This window comes from Sus scrofa, chromosome 6 (assembly GCF_054392235.1).
Source record: "Sus scrofa isolate SSC_HxYL_T2T_F1_AM1 chromosome 6, Sscrofa_HxYL_maternal_Yorkshire_Landrace_v2.0, whole genome shotgun sequence".
Lineage (NCBI taxonomy): Eukaryota > Metazoa > Chordata > Mammalia > Artiodactyla > Suidae > Sus > Sus scrofa.
Window position 1 is genome coordinate 85,439,979 of NC_139388.1, and position 22,371 is coordinate 85,462,349.

Here is a 22,371-nt window from a genome sequence, read left to right on the forward strand (position 1 = left end):
TGCTTAACATCACTCACTAATCACTAGGAAAATCAAAATTAAAACCACAATAAGCTATCATTTTACATCCATTAGGAGGGCAACTACCAAAAGTGGAAAGATGTGGAGAACTTGAACCCTTGTACCCTGTGAATGGGTGGGAAAATGGTACAGCTACTGTGAAAAAAACAGTACGGTGGTTCCTCAGAAAAAATGAAAATAGAAATACCATATGACTCAGCAATCCCATAATGGTAAATATCCAGAAAAAAAAATCCATGATCTATTTGCAGACCCTATGTTCAGAGAAGCACTTTTCACAAGAGCCAAAAGGTGGAAACAACCTTCATCAATCAGTGGATTGATGAACACACAAAATGGGGTATATACATACAATGAAAGATTATTCAGTCCAAAAGGAAGGAAATACTGGCACACACTACAACATTGATGAACCCTGAATACACTCTACTAAGTGAAATAATCCAGTCACAAAAGACAAATGCTATATGACGTATCGATGATAGTCAAATTCATAAAAACAAAGTAGAATGATGGTTGCCAGGGGCTGAGTTAAAGAGGAAATGAAGGTTGTTGTTTAATGGTTTTAGAGTTTCAATCATGCAAGATGAAAAAATCTTCCAGAGACTGGTTGCAAAACAATGTGAATATATACTTAATGTGAATATATACTACTCAACTATACATTTAAAAATTGGAGTTCCCATTGTGGTGCAGTGGAAACGAATCCGACTAGGAAACCTGAGGTTGTGGGTTCGATCCCTGACCCTCCTCAGTGGGTTAAGGATCCAGTGTTGCCAAGAGCTGTGGTGTAGAATCACAAATGTGGCTCAGATCTGGCATTGCTGTGGGTATGATGTAAGCCAGCGGGCAATAGCTCCGATTAAACCCCTAGCCTGGGAACCTCCATATACTGCGAGTGTGACCCTAAAGACAGAAGACCAAAAAAAAAAAAAAAAAAAAATTTGTTAAGATGACACTTTGTTATGTATTTTTTGCCACAATTAAAAAAAATAATTTTTTAAATGTTAAGGCATAAAAAGAAGTAAAACACATAAAGTAGGGTAGATTTTCAGCTTCTAAGGTTACCACTTCATCCTAACAAGTAAAAAAAACTGAACAGGAGTTCCTGTCATGGCACAGTGGAAACGAATCTGACTAGGAACCATGAGGTTTCGGGTTCGATCCCTGGCCTTAACTCAGTGAGTTAAGGATCCAGCCTTGCTGTGAGCTGTGGTGTAGGTCACAGACGCAGCTCGGATCTGGCATTGCTGTGGCTCTGGCATAGGCTGGCAGCAAACAGCTCTGATTCAACCCCTAGCCTGGGAACCTCCATATGCTGTGGGTGTGGCCCTAAAAAGACAAAAATAAATAAATAACTGAACAAAATCAACAACTCTTCTTAAATATATCAGAGAACTGTAGTCACAGAGAAAACTGTTTCACCCAAAGTTAGGCAAGTGGATATAAAAAGAATCACAACTTAAAAAGCAGAAATGAAGGAGTAGAAACCTCCATGGGAGCCTTACCCCTATAGGAGCTGCACTAGTGAAAATGAGAATATAACCTACTGGAGTCTTATCTGGGGGAAGGAAAATACCCAACTCCGGCTCCTCTCGCCTTCCACGTGGAGGAAGGAATATGCCCAATACCAGTCACCCTATACCACTTAAGAGGTGAGATAGAGAGAGGGGTGGCACGTAAAATCTGATACTGAGAGGCACTTGTGAAATTCAAGCCCAGGGACTCAGGCTTACTAAAAAAGCCTGAGACCTAATCATGGGCCAACAGAACATTTTCCCCGCCCCTACTACCACCACTAAAGGCCTATTTACCTTAGTTTTTTCTATCCAGAACATCATGTCCAGCTTTCAGGGCAAAAAAACAGTCTGAAGAAATATAGCAAGCATATATGGCAAGATATATTGGAATTAGAAATTCAAAACTATGATTAATATGCTAAAAACTAACTGAAAAAGAAGACAACATGTAAGAACACATAGCTATAATGTAAGCCCCTTCCCAAAAAAAGGAAATTATAGAAAAGAATCAAAAAGAAATGTTAGAAGAATTCCCTGCTGGCTCAGCAGTTGAAGATCCGGCATTGTCAGTGCTGTAGTACAGGTTTAATCCCTGGCCCAAGAACTTCTGCATACCACGAGTGCAGCCAAAAAATAAATAAAAAGAGGAGTTTCTGTTGTGGCTCAGCAAGTTAAGAACTCAGTACAGTCTCCATGAGGATGCAGATTTGATCCCTGGCCTCACTTAGTGAGTTTACGATCTAGAGTTGCTGTGGCTGTGGCATAGGATGGCATTCCACTCCTAGCCTGGGAACTTCCATATGCCGCAGGTGTGGCCCTAAAAATAAATACAATTAAGAAAAATTAAATGTTATAGATCAAAAACACAAAAAACACCTTTGGGAGTTCCCGTTGTGGCTCAGCACTAACAAACTGGACTGGTATCCATGAGGAGTTGGGTTCCATCCCTGCCCCAGCTCAGTGGATTAAGGATCCCGCAATGAAGAGCTGTGGTATAGGTCACAGATGCAACTCGGACCCTGCAGTGGCTGTGGCATAGGCCGGCAGCTGCAGCTATAATTCAACCCCTAGCCTGGGAACTTCCACACGCCACAGGAGCAGCCCTAAAAAGAAGGGGAAAAAAAAGTCTTTGATTATTATCTCATTAGACTAGAAACAGCTGGTAAAGAATCTCTGCACGTAAGAATATGCCAGTAGAATCTTCTAAACCTGAAAAGCAAGGAGAAAAAGACTGGGGGAAAAAATGAAACAATATCCAAGAAGTGTGGGACAACTACAAGAGATGTAACAAACGTGTAACGGGAATACCAAAAGAAGAGAAGACAAATTTGAAGCAGTAATGAGAGAATTTCCCAAAATTAATGTCAGACACCAAACCACAGAGTCAGGAAGCTCAGAACACCAAACAAGATGAGTGCTTAAAAAAAAAAAAAAAAAAAAAAGTGGTGGGGGAGATACCCAGGCATACACACTGCAGAAAATCAACAATAAAGGGAGAAAATCTTGATAGAGGCAAGGGGGAAGAACACCTTACCTATACAGGAACAAAGATAAGAATTAACATCTGACTGCTCAGAAATCATGGAAGTGAGAAGGGAGTAGAGTAAAATATTTAAAATGTGGCAAGAAAAATTTTTTACCACCAATCTAGAAATCTGTAACTTACAAAATTATCCTTCAAAAAAGAAGAGGAAATAAAGACTTTCTCAGACAAATAAAAATTGAGAGGGTCTATTGCCAGTAGACTTGTGTTACATGGAATGGAGATGTTCTGGGAGTTCTCTGGTAGTCTAGTGGTTAGGATTTGGTACTTTCACTGCTGTAGCCCTCAAATAAATTGAATCACTTTTATTTATCTTTTTTTTTTTTTTTTTTAGGGCCGTACTGCGGCATATGGAAGTTCCCAGGCTAGGGTGAATCAGAGCTGCAGCTGTTAGCCTGCACCACAGCTCACAGCCATGCCAGATCCTTAACCCACTGAGCCAGCCAGGGAGGGTTTGAACCCACATCCTCATGGATACTAGTCGGGTTCATAATGAGCCACAATGGGAACTCCCATGAATCACTATTTAATGACCTTGTAAAACAGAAAGCATCAGGCCCATCATTTCACTCATGACTTCTACAAACATTTAAGGAAGAAATTACATCAAGTATCTATAATCTCTTCCAAAAAAGAGAATCAAAGGGAATACTTCTGACTTGTTCTTTGATGTCAGCATTACCTTAATACCAAAAACAAAAACATTACAAGAAAACTACAGACCAGTATCTCTCATAAACACAGATGCAAAAATCTTTAATAAAACATATAGTAAATGAAATTCAACACTGTATAAAAAGAATTATATACCACAACTAAGCATGATTTCTCCCCTGTATGCAGGGCTGCTTCAATATTCAAAAATCAGGAGCTCCCATCACGGCCCAGCAGTAAGACCAAAAAATATGTATATACATATTCAAAAATCAATAATGAAGTCTATCACATCAACAGATTAAAGGAGAAAAATCACATGATATTAATAAATGCAGAAAAAGCTTTTGACAAAATTTAACACTCAATTCCTGCTGTAGTGCAGTGGGTTAATGTCCAGCTTGTCTCTGTAGCATTGCTGGTTCGATTCCCAGACTGGTATAGTGGGTTAGGGATCTGGCTTCACCACAGCTGGAGCATAGGTCACAGATGCAGCTCTGATTCAGTCCCTGGCCCAGGAAATTCCATATGCAATGGGTGTGGCCAAATTCGTGATAAAAACTCTCAGCAAACTAGGAACAGGGGGGAGCTTCCTCAACTTGATTAAGAACATCCACCAAAAAACCTACAGCTAACATCATACCTAACTGTGGGGAAACTCAAAGCTTCCCCATTAAGAACAAGGCAAGGATGTGCCTTCTTAACACAGCTACTCAAAATTTACTGAAAGTCCTAGATAAAACAGTAAAAGAAAAAGGACACTGATTGGTAAAGAAGAAATCCAACTATCTTTGTTCACAGATGACATGATTATCTTATGTAGAAAATCCAAATGAATCAACAAAAAAACTCCTGGAACTAATAAGCAATTACAGTTATAGAGAGGTAGCAGGATTAATACACCAAAGTCAATCACTTTCCCATATACCAGCAATGAAGAAGTAGAATTTGAGACTAAAAGCAATACCATTTATTAGTAACCCCCCAAAAAATATACATAGGTATAAATCTAACAAAATACAAGATATATATTAAGAAAACTACAAAACTCTGATGAAGAACTAAATAAAAAGATATTCCATGTTTGTGGATTCCAACAGTCAATATTATCCAAATGTCAGTTCTTCCCAACTTGACCTCTAGGTTCAATGCAATCTCAATCAAAATCCCAGTGATTTATATTGCAGATATAGACAAGTGGATTCTAAAACATGGAGAGGTAAAAGACCCAGTACAGCCAAGTATGTATTAAAAACACAACAAAGTTGAAGAACCAATGCTACTCAATTTCAAGACCTACTATAAAAGCTACAATATTCAATTGAGTTCCTGTCGTGGCTCAGTGGTTAATGAACCTGACTAGGAACCATGAGGTTGCAGGTTCCATCCCTGGCCTTGCTAAATTGGGTTAAGGATCCAGTGTTGCCGTGAGCTGTGGTGTAGGCCAATGGCTACAGCTCTGATTAGACTCCTAGCCTGGGAAACTCCATATGCAGCAGGTGTGGCCCTAGAAAAGACAAAAGACAAAAAAATAATAAAAAATAAAAGCTACAGTATTCAAGACAGTGTGGCACTGGTGAGAGAAGACACAAAAAGATTAACAGAACAGAACAGAGAGCTCAGAAATAGACCTACAAAAATATGGTCAACTGGAGTTCCCATTGTGGCTTAGCAGGTTAAGAACCCAATTAGTATCCATGAGGATACCAGTCTGATCTCTGGCCTCACTCAGTGGGTTAAAGGATCTGGTGTTGCTTCAAGCTGCAGTGTAGGTCACTAGGTGCGGCTTGGATATGGCATTGCTATCTATGGCTGTGGCACAGGCCAGAAGCTGCAGCTCTGACTGGACCCCTAGCCTGGGAACTTCCATATGCCACAGGAGTTGCCCTTTAAAAAAAAAGGTTGACAAAGAAGCAAAAACAATACAACAGAGCAAAGACAGTCTTTTCAACAAATGGTGCTAGAACAGATTGGACATTCACATGCAAAACTGTTGTATTGGATGAATATACTGAACTATATTCAGTATCATGAATATTATATATATATATATATATACACACACACACACACACACACATATATAGTGGCTGTATCCAAAGGTACAACCACTTTGGAAGGTGGTTTCTTACAAAACTAAACCTACTCAACAATATGATCAGCAAGAGCACAGATGAGATGCAAACTATTATACATAGGATGGATAAACAACAAGGTCCTACAGGGAACTATATTCAGTATCCTGAGATAAATCGTAACAGAAACAAATACGAAAAAAATATTTAGATATATAACTGAATCACTTTGCTGCACACAAGAAACACACTGTAAATCAACTATACTTCAATTTTTAAAATTTTTAAATAAAATTATAAAACAAAAAACAGCACAGATAGTTCATCTATGGTAAGAGGCAGGAAGGCAGAGTATGTGGGTATAAGTGTCAGTGGGTAAGTGGGAAAGAAGGTGTGGTGGCAGGAGTCTAGTAAAGTTCTCTTCTGGTTGTTTTTGCTTTTTCACTGAAGTAGAAAGCGAGATCGTCATCTTAAAGTGATGATAGGCAGGGGATAGAGTAGTACAGGTTTCAGAAAAGGTCATTTAGGAGAATGGAAAATAGAGAATGATTGCCAGGCAACATTAAGGGACCACTTAAAATTCATAGTTATTATTTAAAGTGAAACCAAACGGCAAGATTGTATGTTTATATCCACTTATCTGCTGACAGATGAAGGCACAGAGAGACAGAACTGGACTGAACCAGGGTTGGAGTTTTACAAATGTAACAAAGCAAAAGAAGGGTGAGGAAATTATAGCTGTGTGCAAGGGACATTATACACATTCAGTAAAGAGGAATAAGAACATTAAGAACATGTGAAGAAAACAGTTAAAATGTGATAGGACCAATGAACTGAAGGGACTGGTAAAGACTGAAGGATAGTTGGAGTCAGGGTATTAGAAGGAATGAGCTTGAAAGACAGGAGATGGTAATCAGAGAGGGATTTCAGGAAAATTTCAGGGGGTTTTAGTAATTGATAATGTCAATAACTAAGGTATGAAGAGGTAGAGAACAGAGGACTTCTAGGGCAGTAAAACTATTCTGTATGATACTATAATGGTGCATACGTGTCATTACACATTTGTCCATTCACAGGATATAAAACACCAAGAGTGAACCTGAATGCAAACGATGGACTTTGGGTGATCACGATGAGTGTGGAGGTTCATCAAATGTAACAAATATATATGGAGGATGTTGATAATGAGGGGGGGTTGCAGGGGGAGGTGGGCAGAAAGTATATGGGGAAATTGCTGTACCTTCCCCACAATTCTGCTGTGAAATCAAAAACTTCTCAAAAAAATAAAGAAGTCTCAATTTTTTTTTTTTAACGGCCACACTCACAGCATATGGAAGTTCCTGGGCCAGGGACTGAATCCGACCCACAGCTGCAACCTATGTCACAACTGCAGCAACACCAGATCCTTTAACCCACTGTGAGTAGGGCCAGGGATCGAACCCATGCCTCTGCATTGACTCGAGCCACTGCAGTCAGGTCCTTAACCCACTGTGCCACAGTGGGAGCTCCAGTCTTAGCTTTTTTTTTTTAGGGCTGCACCTGCGGCACATGGAGGTCCCCGGGCTAGGGGTTGAACGTGAACTGCAGCTGCTGGTCTACACCACAGCAACTCAGGGTCCGAGCCACCTCTGCGACCTACACCACAGCTCATAGTAACGCTGGATTCTTAACCCACTGAGCGAGGCTGGGGATCGAACCTGCATCCTTGTGGATACTAATCGGGTTCATTACCATTGAGCCACAACAGGAACTCCCCAGTCTTAACTTTTTAAAGAGTTAAAACTGAAGTATGATTATGGGAATGCTGAGTACAGAGAGAGGTAAGATCACTGGAAGAGAGACATGATTGAGAAGCAAAGCTGTTGCAAGGATTACGGAATTTTACATTGAAAGCACACACATTAACAAGACTAGTGTTGGCAAAAATGACATTAAACAAGAAACTGTAGTCATTGAGAAATGAAAAGCAGTGACTCTGGGGTTCAGTAGTGATCCTGGGGTGCAGTGACCCTGGGTAATGCAATCTGATAGATTTAAACCTGGGAGAAAGGATGGAGGGAACATGGTCTCCCATGAAGAGAAAAACAGCTGCCATATGAGAAAGAAAAACAGACTCAATGATGATTTCTTGAGAAAACCCAGGGCAAAAGAGAAACAACCCTAAGTAGAATTTGAGGAGATGCCATTCCACTTCTCTCCAACCCCAAGATCCCCTCCATTAATTGCACTTAAAGCCTAGAGCCACCAGATGGAGCCCATACTCAGCTTTTAAAAAATACCAAGGCCTCAGCGGTGTTAGAAGTACCTACCTGCCTGCCTCCCTCCCTCAGCCTCTCAGATCCTGCCTTCTCCCTGATTATTCCTCCCTCTCCTACCCCTTGGCTTCCCTGGTACTGTCTTTCCCTGTTTTCTCACCTTTGCTTTTTTTGGTCTCCTCTTCTCCTTTTCCCAGCTTATAGGCTTCTCTATTCTCAAAAACAGGGGAAAAAGCCCTACCTACATTTATAGATTTTTGTTTGTTTCTTTTGCTTTTTATGGTCACACCTGTAGCATATGGAGGTTCCCAGGCTAGGGGCTGAATCAGAGCTGCGGCTGCCAAGCCTACGCCACAGCCACAGCAATGCCGGATCCAAGCCACGTCTGTCACCTACACTACAGCTCACGGCAACGACAGATCCTTAACCCACTGAGTGAGGCCAGGGATCAAACCTGCGTCCTCATGGATGCTAGTCAGGTTCATTACCACTAAGTCACAATGGGAACTCCCTATATATTTTTACAAAGAAGAAAACTTTTCCCTTCCATCTATCTACTTTTTCCTACATACAAAAAACACTTCTTGGCCTTTTGCCTAGTGAAACAGTTTCTTTTTTTGTCTTTTTGCCTTTTCTAGGGCCACTCCTGAGGCATGAGGAGATTCCCAGGCTAGGGATCTAATCGGAGCTGCAGCCACCGGCCTACGCCAGAGCCACAGCAACTCGGGATCTGAGCAACTCGGGATCCTTATCTGAGGATAAGCTGTTTTAAAGCACTTTGTAGAAGCAACATATATCATTTGTCCTCCAATAACTGCTACGCCAATATAGATCCTTTGTATCTACTCCTTTAAAAGTGGTTTAATTGTAAATCAACTACAATAAAAAATTTTTTAAAAACTGTACAGCAGAAACTGACAGAACATTATAAATCAACTACAAATAAAAAATTTTTTTTAGAAAAAGTGGTTTATGGACCATAGTTAGTCCAGTCCACCATCCCTTCCATTCTTATATGAAATTGATAAGGAGTTCCTGTCGTGGCTCAGTGGTTAACGAATCTGACTAGGAACCCTCGCTCAGTAGGTTAAGGATCAGGTGCTGCTGTGAGCTGTGGTGTATGTAGGTCGCAGATACAGCTCGGATTCTGTGTTGCTGTGGCTGTGGTGTAGGCCTGCGGATACAGCTCTGATTCCTAGGGGACTTCCATATGCCATGGGTGTGGCCCTAAAAGGTAACAACAATAACAACAAAAACACACATAAAAACCCCCAAAAAACCAGCTTACCCCAAACTGAAACATTTTCTTTTTTTGGTCTTTTTAGGGCTGCTCCCCCAGCATATGGAAGTTCCCAGGCTAGGGGTCAAATTGGAGCTGTAGCTACCAGCCTACACCACAGACACACAACTCGGGATCCAAGCCAAATCTGCGATCTACACCACAGCCCACTCTAACACTGGATCCTTAACCCATTGAGCATGGCCAGGGATCAAACCCTCGTCCTCATGGATGGTTTGGGTTCCTTACCACTGAGCCAAGAGGGGATCTCCTAAAACACTATCAACAAATCTTATTTATACTACAGTTTTTGTACACAAATCCCTTTTTCCAAAGAGGGAAATGTTATTAAACTTTAGTGCAGTCCCATCTTTAAATTATAATTCTGAATTTAGTAAAGTCTAGAACTTATACTGCTTTTCTTTTGAGGGCCACACCCACAGGATATGGACGTTCCCAGGCTAGGTGTCAAATTGGAGCTGTAGATGCTGGTCTACACCACAGCCACAGCAACGTGGTATCCAAGCCGTCTGTGACCTACACCACAGCTCACAGCAATGCTGGATCCTTTAACCCACTGAGTGAGGCCAGCGATCGAACCTGTGTCCTCATGGATGTTAGTCACATTTGCTTCCATGAGCCATGACAGGAACTCCTGCTTTTTTTATTCATTTGGCTTTTAATGCCAATTTTATGTTCTGTTCAAGACTGGTATGAATCAACCAGTACAGCACAAGGAATGAAAAAACTAAATCCACTGAATATACAGCAAATACTTACTAGAAATATAAAGAGAAAGAATTATCACACACCACCACACAAAATCCTTTGAAGGTTCTTACTGCTCTGGGGATAAAACCCAAACTGTCCAACACAGCATGTGAGGTCCTTCATGATCAGGCCCTGCCTACCTCTTCGGGCTCATCTTCAAATTCCAAGTAGGTTCTGCACCGTCAACGTTCCACAAAGCTGCACTCTCTCTCACCTCCAGGCCTTCATTAGTTTGACTGTAATTCTCATTTCTCCAAATCCCACCTTAGACAATACCTCCTGCAGATCAGGGCCTCTCTTACGCTTTAGTCTGCATCCCATCACGGCATTTATCACAATGTATTCAAGTTTTATTTCCTCATTTGATTTCTCCAGCTGTTTTGTATTCCCCACTGTATTCTCAGTACCCAGTAGAAAGTCTGGCAAAATTAATGCTTCAAATTTGATAAATGAATGGCCAAAATGAGCCCCCTAATTATTAAATAGCTAATAGCCCTTTGGCACTAACCATTAAGCGAAAATTATAAAAATGATGTCGAGGAGCTACTCACTCCTGGTTTCCAATGGAGAAAACAACTGACAAGAACAGATACAGACGGCACAGGTAGCAGGCCCTGAGCCATCTGCACAGTGCTTCCCCTGTTGGACAATGACCCTTTGGGCTTTCTTTCAGATCTATGTCACGGAAATATGACATAAATACCAGAAAGCCATACCATTGTATAGGCTCTACTCTAGTTATTGGAACAAGTGTTGTGAAGCAGCAGAAAATATTTATGGATCTTCTTCCACTCCTTAGAATGGGATGCCAGAGGCAAAATCAGCTAAAAAAATCATTCAGTGCAAAAAGGACCCAGCGCATCCCCCCAGGGGTCACCTGGGGAAAGAAAGCAGAGGAAGGTCTGAGCAGGCTGCATCAGGCTCCCTCCCCCACTCACTCAACCAAAGCAACTGATTTTAGCTTCCTAACATATTGGGCTTCCCCCATATGACTGTAACAAAAGAGTTCTACTGCATTTACTTAAAATAAAACCACCTATTTGGCCCAATCCCTTTATTTTAGAAATGAAGGGAGTGAGACTCAAGATTCAGCAAAACCAAGCATTTTAGTCTCCAGATTCTACCCAAGACTCTTCCTACTGTGTAAAATCACTTCCCTACAGATTTTTTTTTTCCTTTTTTGGCCACCCCGCACCTTATGGAATTTGCTGGGCCAGGGATCAGATCTGAGCTGAAGTTGTGACCTAAGCCGCAGCTGGAGAAATGCCAGATTCTTAACCCACTGTGCAGGGCCAGGAATCAAACCTGTGTCCCAAGGCTCCTAAGACGCCAGAGATTCCACTGCACCACAGCAGGAACTCCTCCCTATAAATTCTTAAGCATTTTAACAAAGCGAGGAGTTCTGATTATAGGCAGACCAATGACAACAAAATGTATTAAGGACAACCGCAAACTGAGCACAACTATACTACAGACACGTGTAAGTACTTACTATAATGCTTTCTCTAGGAATCCCAGCTATATCTTCTTTAACAAATTACTTCTCTAAGGTTTTCTTATCCATACAAAGACAAAATGATAATCCCCCAGCATGTAAAGCACTCAGCAGAATGCCTTGCACATAAGTCACATAAAACAGTAGCTACTCAGCCTTCACAATAACTTTATAGGATAGGAACCCTTGAACTTGCCCAAAGTCACATAGCTAATAAGAAAGATAGCCAGACAGGCAACCCAAGTCTAGTTCCAAAGTCCATATTCCTTTAAGAATGCTATCCCCGTTTGGCCAAGTCATTAATCTTCAGGCCACAGTCCCTTCTGAAAAAATAAAAGAATACCAACCCCGCCCACCTCACAACAAAAGTCAGCAAAAGCTCTTTGAAAAGTCCTATGCATACCAAAGGTAAGTTTCTCTAGGCAGAATCCTCCTAAAAACAGTGACTCAGGGAGGGAAGTTCCCTTCATGGCTCAGCAGTTAACAAAACCAACTAGGATCCATGAGGACATGGGTTCGATCCCTGGCCTCACTCACTGGGTTAAGGATCCGGTGTTGCTGTGACCTGTGGTGTAGGTCACAGACATGGCTCAGATCCCACGTTGCTATGGCTGTGGTGTAGGCCAGCAGCTATAGCTCCAATTCAACTCTTAGCCCAGGAACCCCCATATGCCATGGGTTCGGCGCTAAAAAGCAAAAAACAAAACAAAACAGTGACTCAGCTAAAATCATCCCTTCTCCCACAGAAAACAAGGGAAAAGACTGAAAATGGGGTTACAGTGTCACTTATCTCTGACCTTTTGGCCCTAAACATAGACAGAAATGCTTTGCTACCTCCAGGACATCCACAAAGGAAAGAGACAGATGCCTCTTTCCAGTCCTCCTGCATTCCCCATCAAGTATGTTTATCCAGGTAAAATGCCTTTATTTAGTAGACATTTATGGAACATCTATGATGTACCCAGCATTTTGCCAAGTGCTTAGAGATCATTAAGACTCAATCCTTGCCTTTAAGGAATCAGAAGCTAGAACCAATTATAAAACAAGAATAAAGGGGTATCCCTGACCATCTCACAAAACACAGGACCCACTCCTTGACTCCCTGACCTCTTACCCTATTTTTTTTCCACTTAGTACATTTCACCACCTGATATACGTGCATTGGAAGCTCAGAAGAAATGATTAATCGTTCCCAAGGGTAGGGTCTGGGAAGGCAAGTGCTTATATTAAGCCTCAGAAATCATAAGAAAGTGAAGGACAGGTAGTCCACTCTTTAATGCCAACTCCCCTCTCACTACCACCATGTCTCTGTTTCAACTCATACTAGAAAGACACAACACCAACTGTCTCTCATTCAGAGCTCCTTTCTGCGAAAGGTCTTTAACCCAGTTCCAAGTGGCCCTATCCAGCATTTTGGAGGCTGGCTCTTTTTCCTGTCCTAGTGGGCCAGGAAGGTCTGAAATAGAACATAATCAAACTTGCCCTGCCCTTTCCCCCAACACAGCTGCCATGATTCACTTCCTGTTCCCAACAGTCATTTAAAGTAGGGGATCAGGAGTTCTCTTGTGGACAGTGGGTTAACTATCCGGCATTGTCACTTAAGTGTCTTGGGTTGTTCCTGTGGTGCAGGTTTAATCCCTGGCCCAGGCACAGCCCCCCAAAAAATAAAAAACTTCTTTAAACTTTGACAGTATCCATAAGTATACAACTTAATTTGAGAGTAAATAGTTTAGGCTTTATAAGGCCTAAGGTCCTTGTGCCAACTACTCAACTCTGCCACTATAATGTGAAACAGGCATACAGAGGAGTTCCCATTGTGGCTCAGCAATAACAAACCTAACGAGTATCCATTAGGACGCGGGTTTGATCCCTGGCCTCGCTGAGTGGGTTAAGGATCCAGCACTGCTGTGAGCTGCAGCGTAGGTTGCCGACGAGGCTCGGATCTGGTGTTGCTGTGGCTGTGGTATAGGCCAGCAGCAACAGCTCCAATACGACCCCTAGCCTGCGACGTCCATATGCCACGAGTGTGGCCCTAAAAAGACAAAAAAAAAGAAAGAAAGAGGCATACATAATACATTAGCAAATGACATGGCTATGCTTCAACTAAATTTATTTACAAAATAGGCAGTGGGGCTAGGGACCACAGTTCGCCTGATCTAAAGGAAAGTGGGAGAATGTGGGGCAGGGAGTGGGGAAGGCGGAGACCAACCTGCAGCATGTAGAAGTTCCCAGGCCAGGGATCGAACCCATCACTTCTTTTCCCCCCCGCCCCAGTCTTTTTAGGGCTACTCCTGAAGCATATGGAAGTTCCCAGGCTAGAGGTCAAATCAGAGCTGCAGCTGCCAGCCTAGGCCACAGTCACAGACAGCACTGTCAGATCTGAGCCATGTCTGCAACCTACACCATAGCTCACAGCAACACCAGATCCTTAACTCACTAAGTAGGGCCAGGGTTTGAACCTGCACCCTTATGGACACTAGTTGGGTTCATTACCACTGAGCCACAATGGGAACTCCTCTCCATCACTTCTTAAGTGTTTCTATTTAATTATTGGACTTAAATGACTTTTCCCAGAAACACAAATTCATGTAGTTTAGATATGCAAGCCTCAGAGGTGGGCGCCCAGCTAGCATGTAGAGATTTTCCAGGTTGGAAAGGATTTAGAGATTATCTGATCCAACCTCCCACTCAATTCAGAAATTATCTAGCAAATAGTCATTCAGTACCTATTTAAACATTTCTAATAACAGGAAGGACACTCATTTCCTCCCAAGGCAACTCATTTCATCTTCAGATAGCTCTAAGGTAACATACTCTACTTGTTTCTCCTTAGCACATTTAACCACTTAATTCCTTGAGAATTTGTTTACTGACTCTTTTTACTAGATTTCAAGACCTGCAAGATGAGGAGCATGGTTTTTCATATTTACAGCTGTTTTTTCTTTTCCTTGCCCTTTTTTTTTTTAGGGCCGCACTTGCGGCATCTGGAAGTTCCCAGGCTAAGGGTCAAATCGGAGCTACAGCTGCTGGCCTAAGCCACAGCAACATAGGATCTGAGCCTCATCTGTGACCCTCACCACAGCTCACGGCAACACCAGATCCTTAACCTACTGAGCCAGGCCAGGGATCGAACCCACAACCTCATGGTTCCTAGTCGGATTCGTTTCCACTGAGCCACGACAAGAACTCTGTGTAGCTGGTTTTTTTACTGCTCTCTCTCCAGCACTTTGAACAGTGGTACATAAAGGGTATAAATAATATAAAGTACTTGTTTACACGGAGGGAGGAAAGGAGGGCTGGCAAACAAAACAGTGCTGCATTTGGGGAACTTCAAGTAACTCAGCAGCACTGACATGACAGGCACGTGGAAGAGCAGAGCAAGTAACTGGTACACTTGGATTCAACACAGAAGCTCCTGAAATCCTGCAACAAGTGCAGAAGCTAAGGTGGTGATGTCTGAGGAGATAATAATGTCTGCTAAACGAACAGGGCTATGCCCAGCATACAGTAAGTATTCAGTAAATGATAGCTAAGTCTATTTCTGAAGGTCGGCTGGTGGACTGAATGGGAAAACATGTGAGGTCATCAACAAATACTGACCTTCCTCTGTATCTTAAAATGGCGGGAAACTGTGGAGACTTCAGAAACCACCCAATCCTATCGGTATGGCTGTACAACACTGTACAACACACTTACCATTTGGGTAATTTAAGCTTTCTGTCAATGCTTCTGGCTGCTCCCCTGATGCCTGCTGTCTTAGAACCAGTCACTTACTATCTTTCAATGGTAGTTGCCTCTTGACCTGGAGACAATATTAAAAGAAGGGGAAAGATAGGTAAAACATGAATTGCACCAAGACTGGGCTGACCCAAAGGCCTGTCCCAAAGATCTTCACATACAGTGCAGTATCAGAAAAGAGACACGGCAGGATCTGGGTACAGATCCCAACTCTGAAGGAAGCCAGTTCTCTCTCTCCTAGTGGAGAGGTGGAGTTTGGCTCTAGGAAACTTCCCCTTTCCTATTGAATAGTATGGTCCCAGGATAGACCACATTGTCTTTCCTTAAATTAATACACCCATACATTCCCCAAGAGTCTAAAAATTCATATGATATCTTATATCCAGGAAGGATCTCAGAAATCGACTAGTTAAATGCCCTCATTTTAAGGAAGGAAACTAAAGCTTGGAAAAGGAGTCACACAATTGCTTAGGGCTAAAGCTGGGATTCTACTAAAAATAATTCTGGTATACAGGTAAGAAAAAAAATCGAAACATCTGTGAGTGAGTATCCACCACATCCTGGTCAATATGTTTTGTTTTATACTAGCCAATAATACAATAATGTCACACTCTTGTAGATGAAGAATCTAAATTTCAGAAAGTCAAGTGACTTGTCCAAGGTCTCACAGCTTGTGAGGAAGTGATAGTCAGGGTTAAACCCACATCTGTCCAACTACAAAAGCCATGTCACCACGCTGACTCTCAATGGATTATCTTCTAGATTTGGTCTGCAAAAACAGCCCTGAACCACCCAATATCAATCAACAAAAATAGAGCCTCTCTGTAAACTTTACACCCGGTTTTGTAAGTCTTCTACAGGAGAGCTGAAAAGCTGACCTCTTACCCCTAACACTGGAGAAGAACAGAAAAGAGAGTAGTAGAAAGAGTAGAAAGTGGAAGATCTGAACCAAATTTCTGTCTATCCCAGTCCTGAAGAAGAACAGAGACAGCTTCTAAGCTAGTCGCAAAACTAAAGCTTTTGTACATCCTGCAGTCACACGATCCCTCTCCTGTCATCACAACTGCCCATCCCTCCCTTGCATATGGAGGTTCCAGGCTAGGGATCCAATCAGAGCTGCAGCTGCCGGCCTACGCCAGAGCCACAGCAATGAGGGATCCAAGCTGCGTCTGCCACCCACACCACAGCTCACGGCAATGCTGGATCCTCAACCCACTGAGCAAGGCCAGGGATCAAGCCTGCAACCCCATGGTTTCTAGTCGGTTCATTAATCACTGAGCCACGATGGGAACTCCAACAATAGCTTTTTTTAAATGGTTTTTAAAAAGATGAGGACTTGAAGCCTCAATAAGACCTAAGAGAGAAGAATTACTGGTAAGCAATGACAAGAGCTAGGAAAGAAGCAGAAAAAAAGGATCTGTATCAGGAGTAGCACCCAATGGATGGCCTGGCGTGAGAGAAGCTTTTGCTCTCTCTCCCCCGACCACAAACTTCAGAAAAAGAATCAGTCTAAGCAGAGTAAATGTGATTGCTTTTCAAATGCATCAGGAGTAGCCCACAGACCCTCTGTTCTGTGCCCTCTACCCACCCACCTTACGCACACAGACCTTCCTCTGCAAAGCCTAGGACCTTTCCAACATAAAAATTCTAAACTCCAAGTCTGGTCTGTCTCCATTAAGGTCTTTGCAGCCCTAAGAGTGACAAATGGCATCTCTGCTGAAAGCTGCTGCCCTACCACGTACTGCCAAATTTGCTGGCATTATTTATAAAGCCCAAGAGCCTATCCTCTTCAAAACACGATAGAAGACACTGCCAAAATCAAGCAAACAGGAACTCCAGATGATCCTGATTTGTTTTCAACTGTCTACAGTCTCTCATTTCTAACAGCAAATGATTTCTTTCCTTTACTTCTGAATGTCATTTACTTCTTGCATCCTCAGCATACTGGCTCTCTCTCTGTCACCAGAAACAAGACAATGACTGTAAAGATCCTCAGACTCCTTAGTGCCACCCCTCCAGAGAACCTTCCACCTTGACAGATCCAGTGCTTCTTGCTGTTACTGTTGATGGTGACAGAGCTAGTTCTGTGTCTATGTACCATCTATCCAGAGGCAGAGATGAAAGGACCCCTACAGATAGATCATGGAGAGTCCAAATGCCTCATTTTCCATTGGAGAAAATGAGCCCCTTCAAGAAGAGACTTGCCCAAGGCTGCAAGGCTGGTTAAAGCGAACACAGCTGAGTCCAACCAAGGTAATGAACAAGCCACAATGAGGAAACACATCAGTCCACCCTCATTCGATTGCTGAAGATTAAAGGTCTCTTAAATGTGTGTCACTTTTGTTCCCAAAACACTTTGATAATGGATAAAAATGCTAATGGGGAATTCTGCTTCCAGGATGTTCCTCCCACATATCTGTACTATACTCTCTGGATATGATGCAAAAAACAACTATCTGAAATGAATAAAGGCTGGCAGACTTTTTTTTTTAATTTAAAAATTTGTAATTAAGGATCCAGCATTGTCACTACAGAGGCTTTTGATCACTGCCGTGGCACAGGTTCAATCCCTGGCCCAGGAACTTTCACCTGCCATGGGTGCCACCAAAAACAATCAAATCCTAGGCTTTCTGTCGAGAAGAACCAGAAGACACAGAGCCTAGAGCAGCCACAGATAATAAGAAAGAAGCAAGCTAGAACCAGAGTCCCAGATTCTGTATGTAAACTCTGCCCAATCTCCAGCTGACCATGTCCACATGGGGCAGAATCAAGGACCTCAGCTAAGGACAAAAGAACTAGACTGAGGAGTTCCCATCGTGGCCCAGTGGTAACCAACCAGACTAGGATCCATGGGTTCAGTCTTTAGCCTCACTCAGTGGGTTAAGGATCCGGTGTTGCCGTGAGCTGCAGTGTAGGTTGCAGGCGCAGATCCAATCCCACATTGCTGTGACTGTGGTATAAGCTGGCAGCTGCAGCTCTGATTCAACTCCTAGCCTGGGAACTTCCATACGTCTCAGGTGAGGCCCTAACAAGCAAAAAAACAAAAAACAAAAAACTGGACTGAAATCTGAACTGCCAGCCAGCACCAAGTCAGACATAATGTGCAGTTTTGAGTCTAACCAAGTTAACTGCCTGCTAAAATCAAAGTATCAACAGAAACCTTAGTCTCTACAACATAACATTCACATGAATCCATGTCAAGGATACAATCCCAAATTATATAAAGAACTAGAAAAGCTAAACCCATCTGCAAGGGAAGAGACAATCAGGGCAACTCAAAGATGACCCAGATGCTGGAATTATCAGACAAGAATATTAAAAAAGCTATTAGAACAGCAATTAAAAGCAGAGAAATTGAGGATCTCCTGCTGTGGTACAGTGGGTTAAGAATCCACCGGCTTGGGTCACTATGGAAGCTCTGGTTCGATCCCCAGCCTGGTGCAGTGGGTTAAGGCTCCAGCATTGCCTGCGACTCAGATTCAGTCCTTAGCCCAGAAACTACCATATGCCAAGGGTGCAACCATAAAAAAATAATAATAAATTTTTTAAAAAGGCAGATCGGAGCTCCCGTCATGGAAATGAGGGTCTGAAATTTTTTAAATTCTCTGAATTGGCTTAAGAACAGAGTAGAGATGACAGAGAAAAGAGTCAATGAAACTTGTAGATCAATAGAAATTATGGAAACTGAAGGATAGAAATCTCTAGAAAAACCACTCTCAGGCCTTTTACCAGAGTATATTCAGAAAAAGTGCTAACAGAGAGAACCAGAATGACTAGGGTTAACAGAGAAAACATTTCTTGTAACTATTTTGGACCAGGCCACTCATCAACTAATTAACCTCTTGTGGTCCTCCAAACATAATCAAAACAGAAAGTGTAAAGGTAGGAAATGAGAGGGCAGGGAGTTCCCACTGTGGCACCATGGGATCAGTAGCATCTCTGCAATATAAGAACACAGGTTGGATCCCCAGCCCAGCATAGTGGTGGGTTAAAGGATCCAGCATTGCCACAACTGCAGCTCAGATCTGAACCCTGGCCCAGGGACTCCATATGCCATGGGGCAGCCAAAAAAGAGAGAGAGAGAGAAAAAAAAAAAAAAAAAAAAAGCCAGATAAAAATTTAAACCTGAGATAACTATAATAACCAAAGTCCCAATAACCAAATCTAGCACCCAACTGTGTATACTGAGAAACAAGGAGATAGTCATGTTTTCCCCTATAATTGCTAAGGATGCTCAGCACTGCTGACCAAAAAAAAAAAAAAAAAAGCCAAGAGGGATTTTTTTTTGGGGGGGGGGGTATCTTTTTAGGTCCAAACCTGCAGCGTATGGAGGTTCCCAGACTAGGGGTCAAATCGCAGCTATAGCTGCTGGCCTACACCACAGCCACAGCAACATCAGATCCAAGCTGCATCTGCAACCTATACCACAGTTTACAGCAACGCCGGATCCTTAACCCCCTGAGCAAGGCCAGGGATCGAACCTGGGTCCTCATGAATGCTAGTCAGATTTGTTTCTGCTGAGCCACGATAGGAACCCCACCAGGAGGGATTTTAATGTTCTTTCAGCCCTATGTGGTCTCTTCAAGAAAAAAACAACCTGATAAACAGGCTGCTGGCAATATAAAGGTGGGACCTAATCCATGGTCTGGGGATGAAAAGGGCCAGCAGCTTTGTAAGAGCCAACCTAGTTCCACCTAGATTGGTGAAAGCAGCTAACCTAGGGCCATCACTGCCCAGCTTCCCACACTCAGGTCACTTTGTGTTAAAGTTCAGGACACTCCTGGTAGAAGCAGAGGAGAAAACAAGCTATAGGAGACATGACAATTTCTATAAGCCCTGCCTTTTTCTCATGCCCTCCCTCCCTACCCACTCCACTTGTCCACAGGGAAGAGAATCCACAGCAAGTACTCTTCTCTGTCTAGAGTGGGAAACTGAGAAAAAGAAGAGGAATCATGTTAAGTGTAAAGAACTTTGGACTGGGAGTTCTGCCACTAACACACTGTCAGACCTCAAACAAATCTTTTCTTCTCTCTGGCTCTCACTTTTATCAGTTGAGGGGGAAAGTCAAAATCTGGAGTTCCCTTTGTGGCACAACTGGTTAAGGATCCAGCACTGTCACTGCTGTAGCTCTGGTTACTGCTCTGGCGGGGTTAGACCCCTCGCCCAGCAACTTCCACATGCCACAGGTATAGCCCAAAAAACAAACAACAACAAAAAATCAAAATTTTATCTAAGATCCTTTCCAATAACATGTATGACATCCTTATCCATGCTATCACCATTTGCCCCCTGAGAAACCATAAATAATGGTTCATAAAGGCAGAAGTGGAGAAATGCCAATTCATTCGCTTCATTAGAATTCCAATTTTTAAAGAACAGGTTAATGTTAAAAGTCCTGTCATGGAGTTCCTTTCCATCATGGCTCATCGGAAATGAATCTTACTAGTATCCATGAGGACACAGGTTCGATCCCTGGCCTCAATCAGTGATTGCTGTAAGCTGTGGTGTAGGTCACAGACAGGGCTCGGATCCTGCGTTGCTGTGGTTGTGGTGTGGGCTGGCAGCTACAGCTCCAATTTGACCCCTAGCCTGGAAACCTCCATATGCCTTGAGGGTGGGCCTAAAAAGACCAAAAAAAAAAAAAAAAAAAAAAAAAGTCCTGGCATTAATTTTTTTTTTGGTTGCACCTGCAGCGTGCATAAGTTCCAAGGCCATTGATTAAAACTGTGCCACAGAAGCACTCTGAGCCACAGTAGTGACAACCTATCTATAATGGAGGGCTGCTGAAATGTCTTTTGGAGTTTCCCTGTGGTGAAGCAGGTTGCTGCTATGGCATGGGTCTGATCCCTTCTACATGCAGAGGATGCGGCCAAAAAAAAAAATCTTTCTTACTCTCCCAGGATAACTTTTTACCTATGTAACTCTAGATGAGAAAATACTCTTGTCTCCCAAAAGACCGATGAGCAAACACAGACTGGAGACTTGTGACCTTTTGGGAAGATAGAAACAGGACTGGCATCCGGTAACCCCATCTCTTGAGCTTCAGGGTTTCTTCACCTCACCAAAGAAGGATTACCCAACAAAAACCCAAAAATATAAACAAGATTGTAATGGAAAAGAAAGGGCTTAAGAACTTTCAAGCAATTATTATTAACAACTGATAAGACTAGCTTGCAATTAGCATACCCATTTAAATGCAGGCCCTTAAGGAGGCCACCTGGCTCTTCCGTTTCCTTTCCTAACAAGTAGGTTACAAGTAGGCTTCCTTTAATTAGCCCATGTTTGTGGGGTTTAGCAACAGAAACCACATTCCTGAAATTGTTGGTTATTCACTGTTTTGACAAGGTTGGCTGAATCAGAAGAACATGATGGCTCACTTACCTCTAGAAGTCTATGATTAGGATATCCAGGGGCCACAACAATTATACCAAGTAATAGCAAATATAGTTAAAACAGCAAGTTGCAGAAACTACCCTAAGGAGAAAGGAACCAAAATACTTTTACTGCCTAATCTAACCTTTACAGTAACCCTAACAGGTAAATACCATCATGTTTATTTTATAAATGAGGAAAAAATAAAGGTTCAAAGGCAAGTAGCTGATAAGTGGATTCTCATGTAGGTATTTCTGCCCCCAATTTTGCTTTCTCCTCTACATAATGCCACCTAAGGAATTATCTCTCAGATCTCACCCCCAAGATCAGGACTGCCTTTAGTCCTGATCCACAGTCCAAATATCACAAACCTAAATGAAGTTGATGGGTAGTTTGTTCATTCTTTCATTCATTCATTTATTCATTTAAATACTGACTGAAAGTTCATCAAGCTTTGAGGAAGGACTTAGGATAAAACAGCAAGTAGAAACAGACTGTCCTCGAGGTATTTACTGTATAGTACAACGGAAAAACACTGAAAATTATATTAACCACAAAATATATGAAATACAATTCATAGAAATAACCCACTGGGGGAGGTCTAGGAAGGCTCCAACTAGTGATGAGAATGTTCCAAGTACAAGAGGG

General features: G+C 42.3%; 1 protein-coding gene across 7 annotated transcripts in view; it reads right to left on the reverse strand.

Moving 5' to 3' along the window:
- LUZP1 (leucine zipper protein 1) overlaps nt 1–22,371 on the reverse strand; it is a 139,069-nt gene that overhangs the window by 11,773 nt on the left and 104,925 nt on the right. For 3 of the 7 annotated variants that reach the window (XM_021095506.2, XM_021095505.2, XM_021095504.2), the window contains exon 2: nt 15,310–15,415. The exons of the other annotated variants lie outside the window; for them this stretch is intronic. The gene's annotated coding sequence lies outside the window, so the exon portion shown is untranslated. The remainder of the gene's footprint in view (nt 1–15,309; nt 15,416–22,371) is intronic. 7 annotated transcript variants of the gene reach the window in all.